This window comes from Lagopus muta, chromosome 13 (assembly GCF_023343835.1).
Source record: "Lagopus muta isolate bLagMut1 chromosome 13, bLagMut1 primary, whole genome shotgun sequence".
NCBI classification, from domain to species: domain Eukaryota; kingdom Metazoa; phylum Chordata; class Aves; order Galliformes; family Phasianidae; genus Lagopus; species Lagopus muta.
Window position 1 is genome coordinate 2888235 of NC_064445.1, and position 19032 is coordinate 2907266.

Sequence of the window (19032 nt, forward strand, 5' to 3'; positions counted from 1 at the left end):
CACACAGATCTTCTGCAGGGCTGGGACACCAGGCAGTAGGAAGGAAGCTGATGAGACAGAGGCATTTTGCAGCCCACCGTGGCCAAAGGGTTTTTCCACAGCAGTCACAAAGTGCTGCAGGGGATGTCTGGGTGTCAGCATGTACCAAAGACCTCCTTGTTCCTTGGGTCTTCCAGGGCAGCACATCCCAGCGCTCATTCAACTGGCACAACCAACGCCCTGCTCCCTGCAGCATGCAGCTGCCATTCCTATACCCAAATGTGATGAAAGCAGCATTTAACCACACCTTTGGGAAACTGGGTTACGTTTTCACAGCTACCCAGCAACACACCAAGGACTGGCTGCACTGCCATTCTGGAGTTGCCTTGGCTTTACTCGGTGCAACAGGGCTAACATCAGGGTCAGAAGCACCTTGATTCACACTATTAAACACATCTGGTCATGAAGCCACAATGCAGATGAGCAACAGAGTGCTTCTGGAAGGAAAAGGGGCTTTTGTTTATCACCTGTGGGATGTTGTGGAGATGTATTTGTATCCTCCCCCAGCTCTTGAAGAGAACCAGAAGCATTCTCAGAAAACCACTGTGCTTCATCAGAAGCTTTCACTGCTACAAATGAAGCAGGTTTTTATACAGGTTATTACATACAAACATCCTGACAAGATGGGATATTCAGCTTTCTCTCTTTTGTATGCTTTGAATCAAGGCTTCAGCCCTGCTTGACACTTTGCAGTCTCCACCCTACACCTTATCAGCACCTGCAGGTGCCATTCTGGCAGCTCCCTTCCCATGGCCATACTGCCTTTGTCTGCACCCAGCACCCAGCCCTCCCCAGTAGCTGCTCAGCACTGCAATCTGCAGCTCTGAATGCAGCAAAGAGAAATATTCAACAGCTTTTCAAAGAATATTCATCAAACTAGAACAGACAGGAACTTCATGCCATGGTCCAACTGGTGAGAGAGGTCCTACTACATCCTGCCTGAACTTGGCTGTTCATTTTTGCACTAAGACATGCAACGTCCCTGCCTGTAGCTACACCAGCCTTGCATTCCCTGCAGCTCTGACCTTAAGGCATCCTGCTGACTGTGGATGGTCCTTTGGCCATCCTGCTGCTTTGTCCCACAGCAGCAATGGGCTCCCAATGAGGAGGAATGGTCAGAAGGGAACACAGTTTGTTTCAGGCATGCCTTTAAAGGAATGCAGAGCATAAACCTTATGAAAACCCAGCTGATCATCTACTGTATTACTAGCACTGAATTCGCTTTGGCTCACTCAGGTCACTGAATTCTCTTTCATGCACTCTTGCTGACTTGGGTTAATCATGTTTACTAACCCATAGAAATGCTTGACACATTTTTTTCTCCCCTCCTCCCCACTTTTTTTTTTAAATTCAGCATTCCCAGAAGTTGCTGGTTGCTTTTAAAAACGACTGACAAAGTAAAACCTGCACAATGCATGAGAATGCAATGCACAAGAATGAAGAGAGAAGCCCACGTCATTTTGCTCTGTTTGCCAAATCACATCAGCAGTATCAGTACATTTCTACTCCCTGTCCTGAAAATTGCACCATCTCAGCCCACTGTGCTATTTGCTTGCATTTTTGGGAGGCAACAGTCTAGAAACAGATGATGCAGTGTTACTCTACAGCAGGATTTATGCACCTTTGCACTGCTTGGCTTAGCATGCGTGCATTAAATGTTATCATAAGGGCTGGATGGTAAAGTGGTGAAATCATCTGAGGGTGCAACAGGCCGAAGAGGCACAACACAGTTCACATCCATTAGAGCAAATTCTGTCACAAATATTCTTTTGGTGGCATTTGCCAAGAAAATCAGTCACTTTCCCAGCAAGCAGAGGCTAAAAGGCAGAGGGTGTTTTTCATCATTAGCTCCTGCTGCTTTCCTTGTGAGTTCTCTGTCCACAATGCTGATACAGAGCCCAGATGCTATGGAAGAACTAAATGGGAAGCAAAGATTTCTCAGGCTTCTAGTAAATGCTTCAGGTCAAAGACCCTCTGAGCTCCTGCAGAGCTCTGGGGACAATGGGAAGGGCTGCTGGGGCTGCAGGGGACCCAGACTTGCCCCCAGACTTTCCCCATTGCTCCTTTCCCAGATGGACAGCCAGATTTGGGCTTGCTTCTCGGATACATCTTCCTCAAAAGTGCAATTTGCATTGAAGGCAGGGTAAAGGACAGCCCAGTGCATGCTGCCAAGCACTCTGTCATCCCTTTTCACATCATTTTCTATCTTCTACTGCCACTCTGTGCTGCACTGGCAAGTGGTGCATTCGTTCATGTTATCCCAATAAAGATGTCAGCAGATTTGAGAAGACAGATTTGTTTCTGCTCTACCAACGCCAACCAATGCATGCTTTTGTTTTCCTTTCAACACAAAAGTATGGCTTGCTGGGGTTTACCAACAGTTTCAGAGTAGGATTTGGATCTCCATTCAGATCCTGTCTAATTTTAGACCTAGAACGTATTGCCACTGTTTGGTGAGCTTTGAGTGTCTGGCTGATGCTGGCTGAGAAGAGCTTTGGGATTTATTAGAAGCCCTTGAAAAATACTGCATTTCACTTGGAGGAAGCCACTGCTGGCTTCTGCTGCAATTGGGGTCTGCAGAAGGAAGACTGCAGTGATCAGATCAACATTGCACACTCCCAATGCAATACTCAGACATCCACTTTGTTCTGTAATAGGATGTTCCCAAGGGGCTAATTAGTCTTGGCTTCGATACTATTTGCCCAGCAACCCTGTTTGCCTTCAGATACCTTGTTACAGCAGCTTTGGGAGTTCATTTGTTTCATCTGATCAATGGAAGGAAGCTGGGGAGAGGAATGCATTTTCCAAGAAGGAACACTAAGCCCTGATATAAGTCAAATATGTTGTGCTCAGAGCACCACCTGCATTTCATTATTGGGAAAATCCCCATCGTGCCAGCATCATCCCAAGACACTCACCCTTTTCCATCATTCTTTGCATCTTTGTCATTCCTGCCACAAAAAAAAAGGCATCCTAAGACCTCTCCCTGAGCAATCCATAGGGCTACAGGTTATGGCATAGGAACCACAAGGCAGAGCCGGGCCCTTTGACTCAAGGAAGGTAACATGTAACAACCAGGTGGTGCTCAGATGTGCACAGAGTCCCACAGTCTGCAGTCAGGCTTGAAAGAAGGTAACGTGGCATGAGTAAGGAAATTGTGCATCAACGGAGATGCACAGAGCTAAATGCAGCATCACTGTGGAAAGATTGCTTAAAGCCAGTAAGTCTTCTCCTAAACAGAAAGGTTGAAATGTCTAATTCCTGCGGGAGAGAAACTCACTTCCCCAGCAGCCAGTTATTGCTGTGGCTGCAAAGCACACACTGGCAGTGCTGCCTCTCTCCAAGATGCAAAGCTCTGATTTCCCAGCACGCATGAATCACAGAATAGAATCACACAGTCATCAAGGTTGGAAAAGACCACCAAGATCATCCAACCACCAACCCATCCCCAGTGACCATGTTGCTCAGTGCCACGTCCATGGCATCGCTGAGGTTCACAAGGCAAACCCAACCCACGCTCAGCAGGCTCAGCATAGCTCTCCATGCAGCACCATCTCCCTGATGTCCCCACTCTGAATAATCTCACTGAGGAGGACCCCACATCAAGCCCCACCAATAACCTGGGGTTGGATAGTCTTGTTTCTTGGCTAAACAGTGAATAACTGAATCTGATGCAAATAGCTACAGGCAAGTCATTTTGGGGATACGGGCGCACAAACATGTTTTTCTGCAGGGCCATGGCTGAGATGTCCTGTTCTTTCCGTACAAAAGCCTTTTCCCCAGCCCTGGCTGGCATTTGCTCTTAGAAAGGAAGCTCAAGTAATTATTTTAAACAATAGCCTTGCTAAGTATCTTAGCATGGGAGGGAGACTCAGCTTTTGTTGCTGAGCCCCCTGGACACACCAGGCTCATGGGTCGTTGACAAAGTGCATCTTCCAGGTTTTTATTTTGCCCTTTTTTATTTATTCATTTTTTCTCCCAGTGATGAATACCAAATCCTTCCATCTGCCTTCCCAGGAAAACACAACCTTCTCCTCAGTCGATAAATAGGTTTTCCCTATTTTCCATGTGTAAAGGGCATTTTTCATTCTGCAAAGCCCCCAGGAGACATCACTACCAGCTATAAGGCGCTGCCCAATCCATGATGCTGCTGGATGCCCCCATTCTCTACAGCACACAGCAGGGATCACACAGATGGAGCAGAGGGCCAGTGCCTGAATTTCTGAATTGCCTTCTGTGGGCATCTCTAGTCTTCCAGCTGCAGCTCCAAAGGAGCCTTTATCTCAGTGCTGGCACTTCCCTTGCTCAGCTGGTGGCAAGCCTGCCTTGTTGTTCTGGATAACAGCCCTACAGCCTCTCTGTGCTGGAACGTTGTGTCACCATATAACAGAAAATAGCTTCACTCGAGGATTAAAGCAAACAAAAAATTCCTAAGCTGCAAGGCCTCGATTGGCATGGGAGAAGCCATGCTGAGAGCACACAGGGTCAGAACCAGGCAGCCAAGGGACCAGAACTGAGGGCAGAGCTGTGAGCACAGAGCCAGCACAGCTATCTGCAGCCAGGTGGGATTACACAACACAGCTCTGTTCCAGAATGAGTTTTAGGTATTGCAAAGGTCGAGCCAGGTCTCCAGGAGAGATTCATTGTGGTTTACTTGTTTTGTTCATATGAGATTTGTGAGAGTACAGATCAGTCTCATGGAAGAGCTGTTGGTGAGAGCTCCTAGCCACAACATCCCATAAACCACAGGAAATACTGAAACAGTAAATAATAATTGTTTTACTGAAAGCAGATGCTATCTTGTGCTCTCCCTGTGTCACTGTCTGCAACCAGCAGACCTCACCTATGGGGTCCCTTAAACACCACACAGCTGCCATCCCCACTGTCTGACAGTGCTGTGCAAGAGCCATTAAACAGAGACAAAAGCTTGAAAGGAGCTTCCAGGCTATCAGAGCCCCAGCAGAAGGTCCCCACAGGGGCTGAGTGCCTGTGATTGCAGGGATGACACCCATTTTTACAGGAGCACAGCAAGAAACATCAGAGCAGCAAGATAACAAAGCTATCCACAGAAACTGGGAACACCCATGTTATTTTGCCCTGGGATGACCAGACAAAGAACAGTGCTGAAATACCTGTGAACTTTTCAAAGCTGAAGTTCTTTCCAAGTCATCTCTAAGCACATCTCTCTTTCCTACTGCTAGTAGATAGGAAACCGCAGTTCTGCTCCACAGCATGCAGCTGCCCTGCTCTGAAAGAAAGGCATAGATGTGCTTACAGCCGAGCTGCCAGCATAGGGAAGAAGCAAAGAATAGGGGGAAATGGAAAGAGAGAGATGTTTTATAATGAGGTGCTGGGGATGCAAGGAAGGAACAGGTTTCATAAATGTGAGCCACAGGCATTGTGCTGGTAACAAGCAGCCCTGCACCCGATGTGAGGAGCTCTGTTGGTCAGTCCAAAGTACTCCTGCAGGGTTGCACTGCCTCTGCTGCAAAGCACCTCTTCAGGTTTGTAAAGAGCAAATGGGAGGGAGCTGCAGCCTTGTTACAAGGGAATGAGACTCAAATCCCTCTGCACACTCTCCATTCTGCCTGACCTCATGGCTCTGCTCCCACCTGGGGAGCTGCAGGTGTGGATGGGGGCAAATATCAATTATTCCCCTCTTGCAGGCACAAATCCTTGGCTGCACTTGGAAGCTTCTTGAGCTGCCGCACTTATGACAAGTGGCCGTGTGCTCTCAGCTCTCAGCAAACACCAGTTGTGCCTCATTGCAGGGCTGTGGCTGATCCTTGCAGGTGCTTGGCTTGCTACCAAATTGTTTCTTGGTTGCATTGCCTCATAATCATTGTTTCTGTTTGCTCACTGCCTCCTGAGGTGAGCTCCTTACCTGCTGCCTTAAGTCACATGGCGTTTGGATAGAGGAGCTCATTTCTTTCTATGGGGAAAGAGTTTGAACAATAAACAAAGAACAGAGGGAACAGTTTCAGGCTTCGTCTATATTAAGCCATGGAGAAACCACAGGTTACTCTTTGACACTTTCATTGCTTGAAATGACAGGCATAGAGTGTTGTGTAAGAACCAAACCTCCTATTTACACATTTACCTCATTTACCATATTTGCACACTTCTTCGACTTCAGAAGTACCACGTAGCTGGAATCTCCCAATGAGATCAGACAGGATGATTCTGGGGTGAAGAAACAGACCGTATCTGCAGATGAGGATTTCAACGTCAGTGTCTGTAGCTACAGTCTGGAAGGAACTTCTTTTTCTGAGTTCTTCTCAGAAAATGTGCTAGGAGTATTTTCTGCTTCCCATCTCAGGAGATGCTGTTTGCATCTTAGACTCCTCTTTCCCTTAAAAAACATAAAAACAATAAAAAAGGAGAAAAAAAAGCCAGCTGAGAAATTAAGACTTTAAAGCCAAAATACGCATTTTTTGCATGAACCTTCTTTTTCAGCAGAGATACTTCAGGACAGTGTGCAGAAACTGTGCTTAATGCAGTTTGGTCAATGTAGGTACAACGCACAACAATAACGCCACCTTTGTGCCTTTGCCACTGCACGTATCCAGCCTATAAGTTCTAAAGCACTCCTGCCTTTTCACAGAAACTGTGTCAGTGCACTGGGAAAGGTACACTGGCAATTAATCAGAGCAGTGGAAAGAAGCTGGCTTGCAGAGTGCATCACAGTGCCTGGCCTTGGAGCCTGCACTGCCACATCAGCATCGCTTGTGATGGCAGAGCCTGGAGGAAAGGCTGATGCTGTGGGGGAAGAGCAGCAGAGCCTCACTGAGTCCAGGGCAGCTCCGAGGCTGCCAGGCAGCAGGTTATTGCCTTGTATTATCTGTCTCTCCATCATGCTGCTTCAGTACTTAGTGCACGAAGACATACAAAAGGTAGTTTTAAAGAGTAAGAGAGAATCATGTTACCAAGTCTATGATATCAAGCAAGTTTTCGTTTCAGCCAATTAATTCCTGGCCTGTGCTGTGTCTCTGACAAGACAGAGCAGGTACAGCAAAGACTGACACCACACACTGATATGTTTCAGCAGATTTTCAGAGAATGTGGGTTGGAAAAGTTCAGGGCTATATAATAAAAGCAAAGCTCAGTCTTATTAGGGATGTAGCACCATTTCTTAATAGGTTGGCTGATGCAGCCACCTTGGATAGGCTTGGATTTAACATCACCAGCACAACTTGCTCCAACCCCAGGTGGTATCCAGTGTTGCTCCAAAAGTTCTGGGATGTTCTGATGAACACAGTGAGCTGTTTCCAATGAGGTTTTCAAGAAAAGGGTGGAAGTGGCACTGAGGAACAGGGGTTAGAGGGTATGGTGGACATGGGCTGGTGGCTGGACTCAATGATCTCAGCCATCTTTTCCAACCTTAATGATTCTGTGATTCCACTTTCAGACTCGACTCACTTTATTAGATGTAGTTATCAGCAGCAGAGTTTCAAGGCATAAAGATGTCCATGATGATGTGGCTTCTGGTAAGTCCTTGCTTACTGTATTCAGAGAAAATCTGCCATCTGTGTTGCAGAGCCAGGCCAGGAGCTCTTTCAGACATGTGAGGGAAGTGCCATTAATATTAATAATAATAAATTATGCAAGTCTTCTTGCCATTAAAGGGAGGATGCTGAAAGGAGGAGAAGTCCCTCTGAGCCAAAGTTGGCACCACTTGCACCTGGGAACATCATATATGGCTATAATGCAAGCTAAAAGAAAGAATATGGGATGTCATCCATTGAAAGATACGATTATGGGATGCTCAGCTACACTAAGCAACTTCTGCATCAAGCCCATTGCTGCAGAGTGTTTTGTAAAAGGCCAATAGCCACTCCTTCTATTGCTTTTCAATGAGACGTAAAAAGTACTTCCTGAATTTTCCCAATGATTAATGAATTTTATTATCATCTCTTTGCATCTGCATTGGAATTTCCTCATTCAAGTACAATTTTTAAAGTCTTTCTTCTTGAAAATGCATCCTCACGTTGGCAGGCTGTGCTGGAGTCACCCTCTCTCATTCTCATGGTTTTAACGGATTGCTCAGCTCTGTGCTCTCACACCAAATGTATGCTTCTAGATTCCAGATCATTTTTGTGGTTCTCTTGAATACCCTCCAAGCACTCAGCATCCTGGGACATGGGAGCTGCTGGATGTTGTTTGCCTGTTTCTCTCCTTTCCTTTTCCTCACTTTGTTGAGCAAACCTCTGCTTTTTGTGCATAGGTGATATTTCTGCAGGGATCTCAATTTACCATGAATTAATTTGTGTTACATGAGCTGAGCCTCTTGCATGCCCAGCAGGGAGCCAACTTGTTTTCTGAGCAATTTCCACTGAAAAGAAGGAGAAGTATTTCAAAGCACTGAGGCCAGCAATGAGGTTTCAGACCTCACCAAATACCAGCTCTGGGTTTGAGTAGTCTAGACAGTGTCAGGTGGCTGGAAAGCACCGTGCCCTCCAACCAGAGCAGGCCATCAGCAGTCAACAAGATGAGACACTTCTTAGTCCCATGATCCAAGGAAGTATAGCAAAACAACAAAACTTACCCAACAAATCACCTGCCTTCAGCACCATTTGTCAGCTACTCTTCATCCCTAAGTTATGCCCATGATGGAGCAGGTCTGACATGTTGAGCTCCATCCTCCTGGGTCATATGGAAATGAGAAGGGATCAATTGCCTTGAACTCAATGGGACTGATGAATGGGCCTCTCTTCTTGCATTCCTGGGTTCCAGGAATTAGAAATGCTGCTTGGATGCTTTGTTAAGTCACCCTGAGTTGCTTCTCTTGCAACACTGCCTGGTGCAGGTGGATGGAGAGGGCTGGCTGTAGAGGGGCTGCTTGGATCATTTCCAACAGCCAGTGCTGCTGAGGGAAAGTGGAACAAGTGGAGAGGTTGAAAAGTTTTCAGGAAAAGGGCTCTGCTGAGACTTAAACAAATCACAGCTATTCAGCAGCATATTTTAAAGGTTTTCTGCTCATGAGTGAAGATGACCACAAAGGCATCTGCAGGATTAGTTAGTATGGATCTTCCGTCACTACTATGAATGCACACTGGGGAGAGAAAGAGGGAACTGTTTCTCCTGTCCTTGTTGTGCCCTAAACTTTATGGAGAGAGGAGAAATGTATGCAGAGATGTTAAAGTCCTTCTGCGAGGTAATGAAAATCTGATAAGAACAGGAAAAATTGGAACACCTTGATTACTTCATGCTAAACCAAGACAGTCTGTACTGCAAAGAGGGCTTCTCATTGTGCATCAGATTATTTTGTGTTTCCCAAGAGCACAGCAGTTTGCTCTGCAGACCTTTGGGTCCCTGGTGGTTGGTGATTCCCAGCAGTACAGGGGAATGTAGCAGCACTGCAGGATGTATTATCTCTGTTTCCTGGAGAATGGCACTTTCCTTGGTGAGAAATGCTCTTTGTAGGACACTGAATTTCAGCAAATACCACTCACAACCTCACCACAAAAGAAGTAGCTGGGTGATGTTCTACATGCTGGAAGCATTTCCCTGCTATAAGCTTTTGCTGCCTCATTGCCTCAAGCAAAGATTTTGTTACAGCAGAAGAATATTTGACCTTTCTTGTGCTTGTATACCTCAAAGAACCTCCTGACCCAATGGCATAGTCATACTGTCATAGTAAAAAAGCCACAGTAAATGGATGAGCTGCTTGCAGCAAGAGGGATATAGCAAATTTGGGAATTGCATTTCAGTTGGATCTTTCCCACAGCATGAATTGATGCTACATGAGCAATTGGCCTGACCTAATGCTGCAAAACGTTCACTCAACGTGATATGTTCAGCTTCGTGATTCGCCTTGTCTCGTTTGATTTGTGCAAACACCCGTGCAAGCAGGGCTTGCTCGCATTAATGTTTGCAGCGGCTGCTCTTCTGCCAAATCAGGGCGCCTGTGATACAGAAGGGACAGTGGTTATCAGGTGTCTCCCATATAAATGGGGTCAGGCTGCTCTGAGCTCGCTCCATGCCTGGCTGCTCCCTCCTCTTTGCTCCCACCCAGCAAGCAACCGGTTCACAAACAGCTCTCTTTGTCTCGTATGTGTACAGGGCAGCTACTGACAAACAAATACATCAAATAGAAAGGAAATACGTAATAAAAATAAAAATAAAAAATCGTTTGTGGATCATTCACAGGCAGGAAAAAAGCTGGTCTTATGTGGCCTGGTAAGATGTTTGCAATGAATAATTCAATCAGCCAAAGTGCGTTTGCTAGTAAAAGAGAACAGGGAAGGAGATGTGCTAGCAGCAGCAATGAGTCGTCAAGCCAAGCTGAAAATGAAAGCAAGAAGTAGGGCACTTTGCTGCTTCCCCTCTATCCCTCGCATTAATGCCCAGGAAAGTCAAGGCCCTTGGAAAGCAGGAGCGCTTTGCACTCTGGCAGGAAACTCCAGCAACAAAAGAGAGGGCAAGGCGTCATCCTGTTCATTGCTTGGCTTTCTGGAGCGGGTCCAAGCACATCATTTCAGTCCCTGCATGTTTCTGTTGAGGTGGTGCCCAAAGGCCCCGTTTGGACAGAGCAGGGGATGAGGCACAGCTTTGCTGGAGGAGATGCAATGGCCGTGTCACCATCAGGAGGTGAGAGCTGCTTTCTCTGCAGCTGCCCATCCTCACACCAGCAGCAGGATTATGCAAACACCAGCTGGTTTCGAACATGCTCGAGTGAAATTTAGGAGCAGCTGGTGATGAGGAGGATGGGATTATCGCAACAGGTTCCTCACTTCCCTGCATGGCACTCAGCAAGGCGCAGCACGCTGCCTGCCAGCTGCACCAGAGGAATGCTGCTCTTTGCATCACCTGTTGTGCTGGATGCACTGAGATGGGGCTTTGGGTGCACACTGGGTATGATATGGAGCAGAGCTCTCCCCGCTGATGATTGTGAGGTGTTTTTCCAGTGCTGAGCCTCAGTTTTCTTATCTGTCCTAGGCCACAAGGGCTATTAACCTCCTCAGTGAAGTGCCTGAGATATACAGGGGAAATCCCCTTGATAAGATGAGAGTTTGTTATTAAAACATTTCAAATTGCTCCATGACTGTTTTCAAGCCCTGTGTTGCAACACAGTGGAAAAAATGTTCTTTAATGCCTTTTTCTTCTCGTGGCTGCCTTGTTGCAGCCCTGGTTGATTGCAGTTGCTTTAATACCCTTCCCAATTTATGCTCCATCCTCCTGTAACCCATCACCACATCTTGCCATTACCTGTGTACATCCATCTGGGTATGGAGATGCACAGAGGTCCATTTGATGAGTAATGTGCTGTGTGCACAGCAGGATGTGTTAATCCTCTGTTTTATGAGGCTGGCAGTGCTTGCTGACTTCCTCTCCTGTGGAGATGAGACGGAAGCACTGCGCTCCTCACCGGAGCTGCCTCCGACCACTGCTGCAGTTTGTTATCCATGCACCAGAGCCCCAAACTAGGGGTGGTTATTATGCAAGTTATTCAAGGATAGTAAACAGAAATTGTATTAACCAGAGTGTAGTGAAACAGTTCAGCAAAGCTTATCTCAAGTGCATGTGGAACATCTTAGTGCATGGATGGGATCCATCCATCCCATTTCCCCTTTCTGCACTGCTGGTGCTCCTTGCAGACTGATGGGGGTCAAGGTGAACTTCCAGAGCAAGATTTCAAGCTTTGTTCTGGTGCACTTGCTCTCAGCCAGGATTTATGTACCTAGCATGCTCATTGCTTGGCCTCTGCTTCCTCTGTTGCCATTAAAGTTAAGGGACCGGTGAGGGTGACAGCAAAGAAAACAGCACTCGGCAGCTATTGCACCAGCAAAAGAAGAAAGCTGGGGAAGGACAGCATGTTCCCTCCAGGCCCACAACATATCCTGCTCCTGTTGCCGTGGGGGCTGCAGAGCAGAGCCCCCAGGTAAGGCTGCCACAGCCACAGGCCAGTACACAGAGTTCCCCTTCGCTGCACTCTGCTGTTTCCTTCCACAGCAATCCTCCAACTGGAAGCAGCTCTGTCATTCCCAGCCATGGCACCCAGCACCGACTGCTTTGCATGATTTTTCCTTGGAACTTTCCCAGCTTTGTGTCCCATTGCATCTGAAGGGGACTCTGCTGCTTTTTGCAGAGGTGCCCCTCCTCGGCAACCCCCCACTCTGGTGGGCAAGGGTTGCTGTACACGTGGGGCACTCAAACGTTCATGAGCTCTATGGAAAAAATGTCAAGCTGTGGGAAGCAATGATCTCTCCATAACCACGGAAAAGCGCAGAGTCAGACATTTAAAAGCAGACTTGGCAGAAAAAGAAAGAGAAACTCTGCATGAACAAATCCAAGAACAACAGAAAAAAAGTTTTCCTTTGCCCCTCTTGGGTTAGAGTGTGCCTTTCCATACCATCAGCCTGTCTCCTGTCTCTTTTTCGCATGCACTCCATCCACTCCTGTCCAAAATGTGCTCGGAAAGCTAACCAACACTGCAGGGGTAATGCTAACTGATTTGCAGATTATCTGTACCAGAATGTGAGAGGAGAAAGAAGGAAAAAGTCAGCCATGGGATGGCACTCAGCATGGTGCCCATCATCCTAAAGCAGCTCTGTGGAACAGGGACACACCAGGCAGCCCCTATAGCAACAGACCTGGGTGTATAGGACTGGGGCAGCAATGGTCTCTTCTTCCTAACCTCAAAGAGCTCTAGGCTGCAGAGATCAAATCGAGTGTCAGCGGGAGGTGGCTGCTCAGGGAGTAGGGAAGGAATGGGAAACAGTTACTTGGTTGAGCTCAGTTTAGTAACATGTAATCACAGCACGTCACAAATGATACAACATTGCTTTGTAAATAGCTTGGCTTGAGCTCCCAGCAAGGCAGGACTGGGTTTGTTCTCCTCAGAATGCACCTCTGGTGAGGAGGCAGGGCTGCCTCCTGCCACCTCTACATAGAAGCACGGAAGTGAGCATCTGGTTTGCTTCCAGGATTTGAAAGCCTTCATCATCCATTTCTGCCCTTGGGTGCCAAAAGCAGACTGTTTCTACATCATAACAATTCAGAGTGAGGCACCCACTGCATTTCCCTCCCATGTATGTCTAAAGGGTTGCAATGAGGAGGCTCAACTACAGCATGTGCGTACCCCTAGTGGGCCTAGAGCTGCTCCTCAAGCCCAGAACTCAGCTCATAGCCTCATAGGGAGCAGGGTACAACACTGCTGATCAGCAGGGAACAGCACACAGCAGTGCAGCCCATTTTTCTGCCATAGAAGAGATGGTGCTCCATGTGTCTGAGCATTTATCTGCTCCTGCTCCCTCCCAACCTCTCTCCTGGTTGTTCTTTCTGCACATTATCTCCTCGTGCCATGTGTCAGCAGCAGCTTCCCTGTTCAGCATGTGTTGTGCCAACCCCTTCCCCCAGTGCAACCTGTTCCTGCATCATCCTGCACTGCAGCCAACATCTTCTGAGTAGTACAACAAAAACCAGCACCCAACCCAAAGCACACAGTGCTCTTTCTTCAGAACTACTTCAGACCTGGGCTACTTTGGGAGAAGAGCATTGTCCCTCTGGTGAGCCACCCAAAAGCTGCTCCTTCATGTGATATCCCAAAATATACACCCAGCTCCAGGAAAAGCTGCAGAAATCAGAATTAGAGAGGTTTGCTCTGCACTCAAGGCTTCATATGCTTCCATGTTGCAGCCCTCTGAAGTGCTCAGTGCTTTTTGCTCTTTGCACAATAGCAGTAACATGAAGAACTCTCCCAAGCACAGCTGGTCTAAATAACGATGAGTATGAAATATAAACAGACTTTTGGGCTGCATGCATACATCCTGCTGCTCTGGATGATTTCCAAATGCAGAACACAGTGAGCATCAATTGACTACTCATAAACTATTGAAAAGGGATGTTGAACTAATTCTGTATCCTGAAAGTATGCTCTGTTTGGAGAAAAGGTGCAGGGATGGCTTCAGTTTTGAGTTCACATTTAGTGAAAAGATTGAGGCAGTGAAGTACATTTAGAAATATCTTGGCCTATGGTTCCTTCCCTTCTTCTGGAATACCTATTAAGTTGCAATGCAGCAATGTGCTAAAGCAAACTTGCAAACAGCTCAAGCTCAGAAGTGCTTTGAGAATTCTTTCTTAAAAGAGAGACAAAGGAGACAACCTGCAGCTCTGCATCTGGGACAGTGCTCTCTCCCTGCTGCTGTTTTACCCCTCTGTGCACCCATTCGCTGAACCAGCAGTGCCAGCAGTGTTCCAAGCCTGCACTTCTGCGTGACCCATATGCATCATCCAAAAATGAGAGCGTTGCACCCAGGAGATCAGCCCTGAGCCATTTCTGACAGGAGTTAATCTATGGCACGGGATCTGCTGAGGGATGGAGGATTACAGGGTCATTTGTCAGCCTGTCTAATGCAGTTGTCTTATGGATAGATTTCAGCATCACAAATATTTTGCAAGTGCTGCCTCAGCCAACTTTACTGCACTTCTGCAGACACTGCCCTGGCGGCCTCGCTTTGGGTAAGGAGCCACAGAATCACAGAACTGCAGCAGATAACTGAATAATGCTTCGTCAAATTGAACAGTGCTTCATTGCTGTCACACCAAGCCCTGGGAAGGGGCTCTGTACCTCGTATTGATGGTGTTGTTGACACCAAAGCCAAAAGCGGCATGTGGCCAGTCACAGGAATGAGCTAAGTGAGAGGTTTGTTTCATTTCTTTCTTTGTTGGAACACAGAGCGCCGAAGTATATCTCTACCACAGTTGTTTATTAGTGGATTTACTTTTCTCTCCTCCAAAATTGCATGTGGCACAGCTCTTTGACTGCCCAGGCAGTCGTCATTTGATTCTTCACTGTGATGATTTGATTCTTAAAAACATAGTGGCAGGCAGAGGTTGTACTCCATGTGCTATTGTAGTGGAAATGCTAAATCCGGGCCCTGGGCAACCTGGTCTGGTGCCTGATTTAGTGGGTGGCAACCCTGTTCATGCCAGGGGGTTGGAACTGGATGATCTTTGAGGTGCCTTCCAAGCCAAGCCTTTCCATGATTCAAAGATATCCATTCCTGGTAATCAAAGCATGACTCAAAAAGCTCCTCTCTAAAACTCTTCAGAACCAAAGATCTTTCTTCACTCTGTTGTTTGCTCAGTGTTTTATTTGCCAGAGAACTCATATCTTGTTTCTGAGCAAGGGGCAAAGTACTGTACAGTGAGATTCAAACACTCCTGCATGGGGAACCTGCACAACACTGTTTCTACATTGTCTGTTTTCTCCTCTGTCTCACCTGGGGACCTCTGTAACTATTAGAATTTCCAATGGAGGTTTTAAGATGCGTTTTTTCCACTGAAAGTCACCTGAGGCGTAAGGGGAGTTAAGCACAGCATTAGGAAACACAGCAATTAGATTTCAGGTTGAGCTGAGTGCTTTTGGTTGCACAAGATGACATATTCCTCTCCACCCCATCCTGCCAACCCAAACCTGTTCTTTTTTTGTTGTTGTTTTGCTTTGACCACTGAGCTGATGAACACTCCCATTCCTGTGGCTGTTCCTGGGTAGCTGCAACATCAGTGCAATTTATGTCACATGTTTCATTTTTCCCTGCTCAGAATTTTCTTTTGCCTCGAGCCCTTAGGGATGAGGATTTGAAGCCCTTGTCTCTGCTTTCCAGAACATTTTCTCCCTTGCCAGTTGTCAGTCTGACCTCAACAGGTCCCCTGAGCATCATTCAGAGCCAAAGCCAATGGATGGTGTGCCCTCGCTTTGCAAGATGAGAGGTTTCAGAGGATGGTAAACTTGGCAAAGCATTACAGAGATGCATCACAGCACAATGAGATGCTTGGCCTCTGCATCCTTTGCTTTCTGCACTTTCTTTCACACTGATTCTCAACTCTTTCTGCTTCAGAATGGTGTTTATCACACACTTGAAGCCTGTTTCCAGCTCATCAGGGCCAGCCATTGACCCAGACCATGAGTCTGATGGAAGTTCCAGTGTCTGTGGCTTGCTGAGTTCTCCTGATCTCTCAGTATCAAATATTTCCACTCCTGATCCTCCTGCCAACACCTGCTCAGGGTACAGAAAGGTCATAGGAGACAGCCCTCACTGACAAAACCCCAAACATAGGCAGCTTTACAGGAAAGCTGGCATATTATACATGCTGCAGATAACTGCGCTGCTAAGAGAGAGATAGCACAGACAATAAAATTCAAACAATTTGTGTTTGCCCAGCACAGCAGGCTGCCGGAGGGAGCAGGAAGAAGCTCGTTCACGGTCAAGGCCAGAGAAGAAGTAAAGGAAAACTCGGGGGTGACTTTATGGACCTCTGATTAGATGTGCATGGGGGAGTGTAGACTGTCCCCATCCAGACTGCAGAATGACAGAACCATAGCGGTTGGGAAGGACCTCTGAGATCTCCCAGTTCAACCCCCCTCCCTCCCCCCCACAAAGCACGTTCCCTACAGCAGGCTGCTCGTGCGGCAAGGAAGGGAGTACCACAGCCTCACCACAGAGCAGCTGCTTTTAATAACTGCCATTGGGGCTGCAAATTTGGCACTGAGCTGGGTGTGCAGGGCTGGGTTCAGCAGGTGAGCCCTGCACTGCCGGCTGTCCACACTGCAGCAGCTGCTCGCACCAGGCTCTGCCTGCACAGGCTGTTTCAGCAGCTGTTCTCCCTAATGCCCCCCAGAACTTGTTCACACTCCCTTGGCACAGCAGTGCTGGTGGCAATGGCTGCAGCTCTGCTTGGCTGGACCAGCTGGGAATGCAGGGAAGGGCGGCCTCCAAGAAGTCTTTATTTTCATGCTGATAAAGATCAAAGTTTTTCTCTGTGGCTCCGAAGCAGTTCCTGGCTGGAAACTGAATCACCCTTCCCCAGGGTGGGTGCCACGCTGATAAGGCAGAGCTGCACACGATGCCTGGGGCAGGCTGCAAGGGGCAGCTTGGAACAGAGGGAATCTGTGCCCAGGCCAGAAGGCAAAGCTCTTGCTAAGGTCATTTGGATCACAGCATGTGTATCACCTGTGGACTGGCCTATAGGAAAAGTATATTTGCACTACCATTGCTTTTCCCTGTTTGTCACCCTCTATCAGTGCCATCACCACTGCCTCCATAATTATGGCTCTAAGAAACCCTGTGCACTCACCAGGATGTCACTGCAAAGATGGCACGTGGGCATCAGACACGATCATCTTTACTCCAGAGCACAGAATGATAGTGATAGAACCATAGCACGGCTTATGGAAGGGACCTTAAAGCTCATCCAGTTCCAGCCCTGCTGTGGGCTGAGTGCCACCCACCAGTTCTACATACTCTGAAAATAGTGAGAGAGGCAGCAGACAGATACACAGGGAGGTGTGACCAAGGAGGCAACATGTAGGAGTGGGCTGAAAATGTGAAGAATCATACAAAAACAAGAAAACAACAACAACAAAAAAAAAAACAGCAAAAAACAGCACAAAATGTTGGGCACTGAGGATCTAGATAAAAGGCTGTGTTAAGGGGAGCACCTACCTGAGGTCTGGGTGGATACAGCAGCTGGCATTCACTAGGGTGGGACTCAGTAGGAGAAGCCTTAAGAATCCTGCTTTATTCATTTGGAGTCTATTGTCATGCTGAGAAGAAGATGCCAGGAACTCCAGCTGAGTTTTAAACCTGGGGAGCTGCACATGGATCAGAAAAACAAATGCATGAGGAAGAACCTTCCTCCCAACTGGGGATGTAAAACCACTACATGCTTCTCCCCACATAGCACAAAGGGTTTCTTTGGCATTCCTACACACAGGGTGTCTTCCAGCACCCAGTTCTATGAGGCTATGGTCTCCAGTGGGAAAATCAGAATGTTTTTCCCACTTACATAAAGGGAAAATAAGTTTGGCTGGGGGAACCAAACAAGAAAAAGATCGGCATCACTGGGTTGAAAACAGAAGCTTTATTTTGAGTTGTCTTGAATGCTTTCAACACTTTCAACCTCTTCAAAATGTTTAGCCTCATATTTGGAATGAAGTGTCAACTGATGCTGCTTAAAAATTCTTGCACTTGAATGTATTCCTACAGCTTCTATTCCTCAACGTTTGGGATGATATGAGTGAGATCTCTGGGTCTATCCACCAGCATCACCTTCAAAGAGGAGTGAAAAAAGGAAAACATTTGTCTGATCTCCTGTTCTTCTGGTATAATACTTAAATAATTGTGCTAATAAGTAAACAAAACCCACACTGAACATAAGCCATCACAATCATTGGCAAATAAAGCCAGATTTCCCCAGCACACAGTGTGGCTAGCTGGCCTGACAAATCCATCAGACAATATTGCAGTCAACACCATTGGATCAAGTGTGGTTTCAGAAGACAAAGCTGGTATTAGCTGCTTAGCAGCTGCGCGAGACAGAAATCCACCTCAGATTTTCTCCCAGTACCAATCTGATGGATCATGAGTGTATAATGACTGGAAAAGCCTCTTTCCATGGATCAGGAGGGGATATTTAGTGGCTGAAAAATATTTGTATGTGTTAATGCTTTTAGCAGTGCTTCATTCTCAAATTCCTTATGAGAGACACGTGCTGACACAAAACAAAGTCAATCATAAAAAGATTTGGGGTCAGTGAAACCTAAGGCCAATTGTCACTTGTTGCTTGTAGCAGCTTTTCTTTCCATGACACTGTGCTTAAATATGGGATGAGATCTCTTTGAGGGATATATGTGTTACTTTGTCCATAGGAGCAGCCTCTTTCTCCATGTGGGGCATGGGGTGTTGGTAGCTCATAACACTGTGCTTTGTCTCCATCTGGAGCACAAAAGATGCTGGAGTTGGGATGGCCCAGCTCATGCCATGCCTCCATGAGATGCAGAACATGGACGTGGCCAACTGTGATGCAAGTGGGGCCCTTGAAATTTCTTAGACCTAACAAAGTAGGTCTCTAGGCAAATGCAGCTTTGGGTTCTTTGGAGTTGCTGCTGGGGCAAGGATATGAGAGAGGTGTGTACAGACCCAGCCCTAACTGTTAGAGCCATAGAACCAGTGCTTTGGGGATCACCCTTGGCTTGGCAAGGTCAACAGC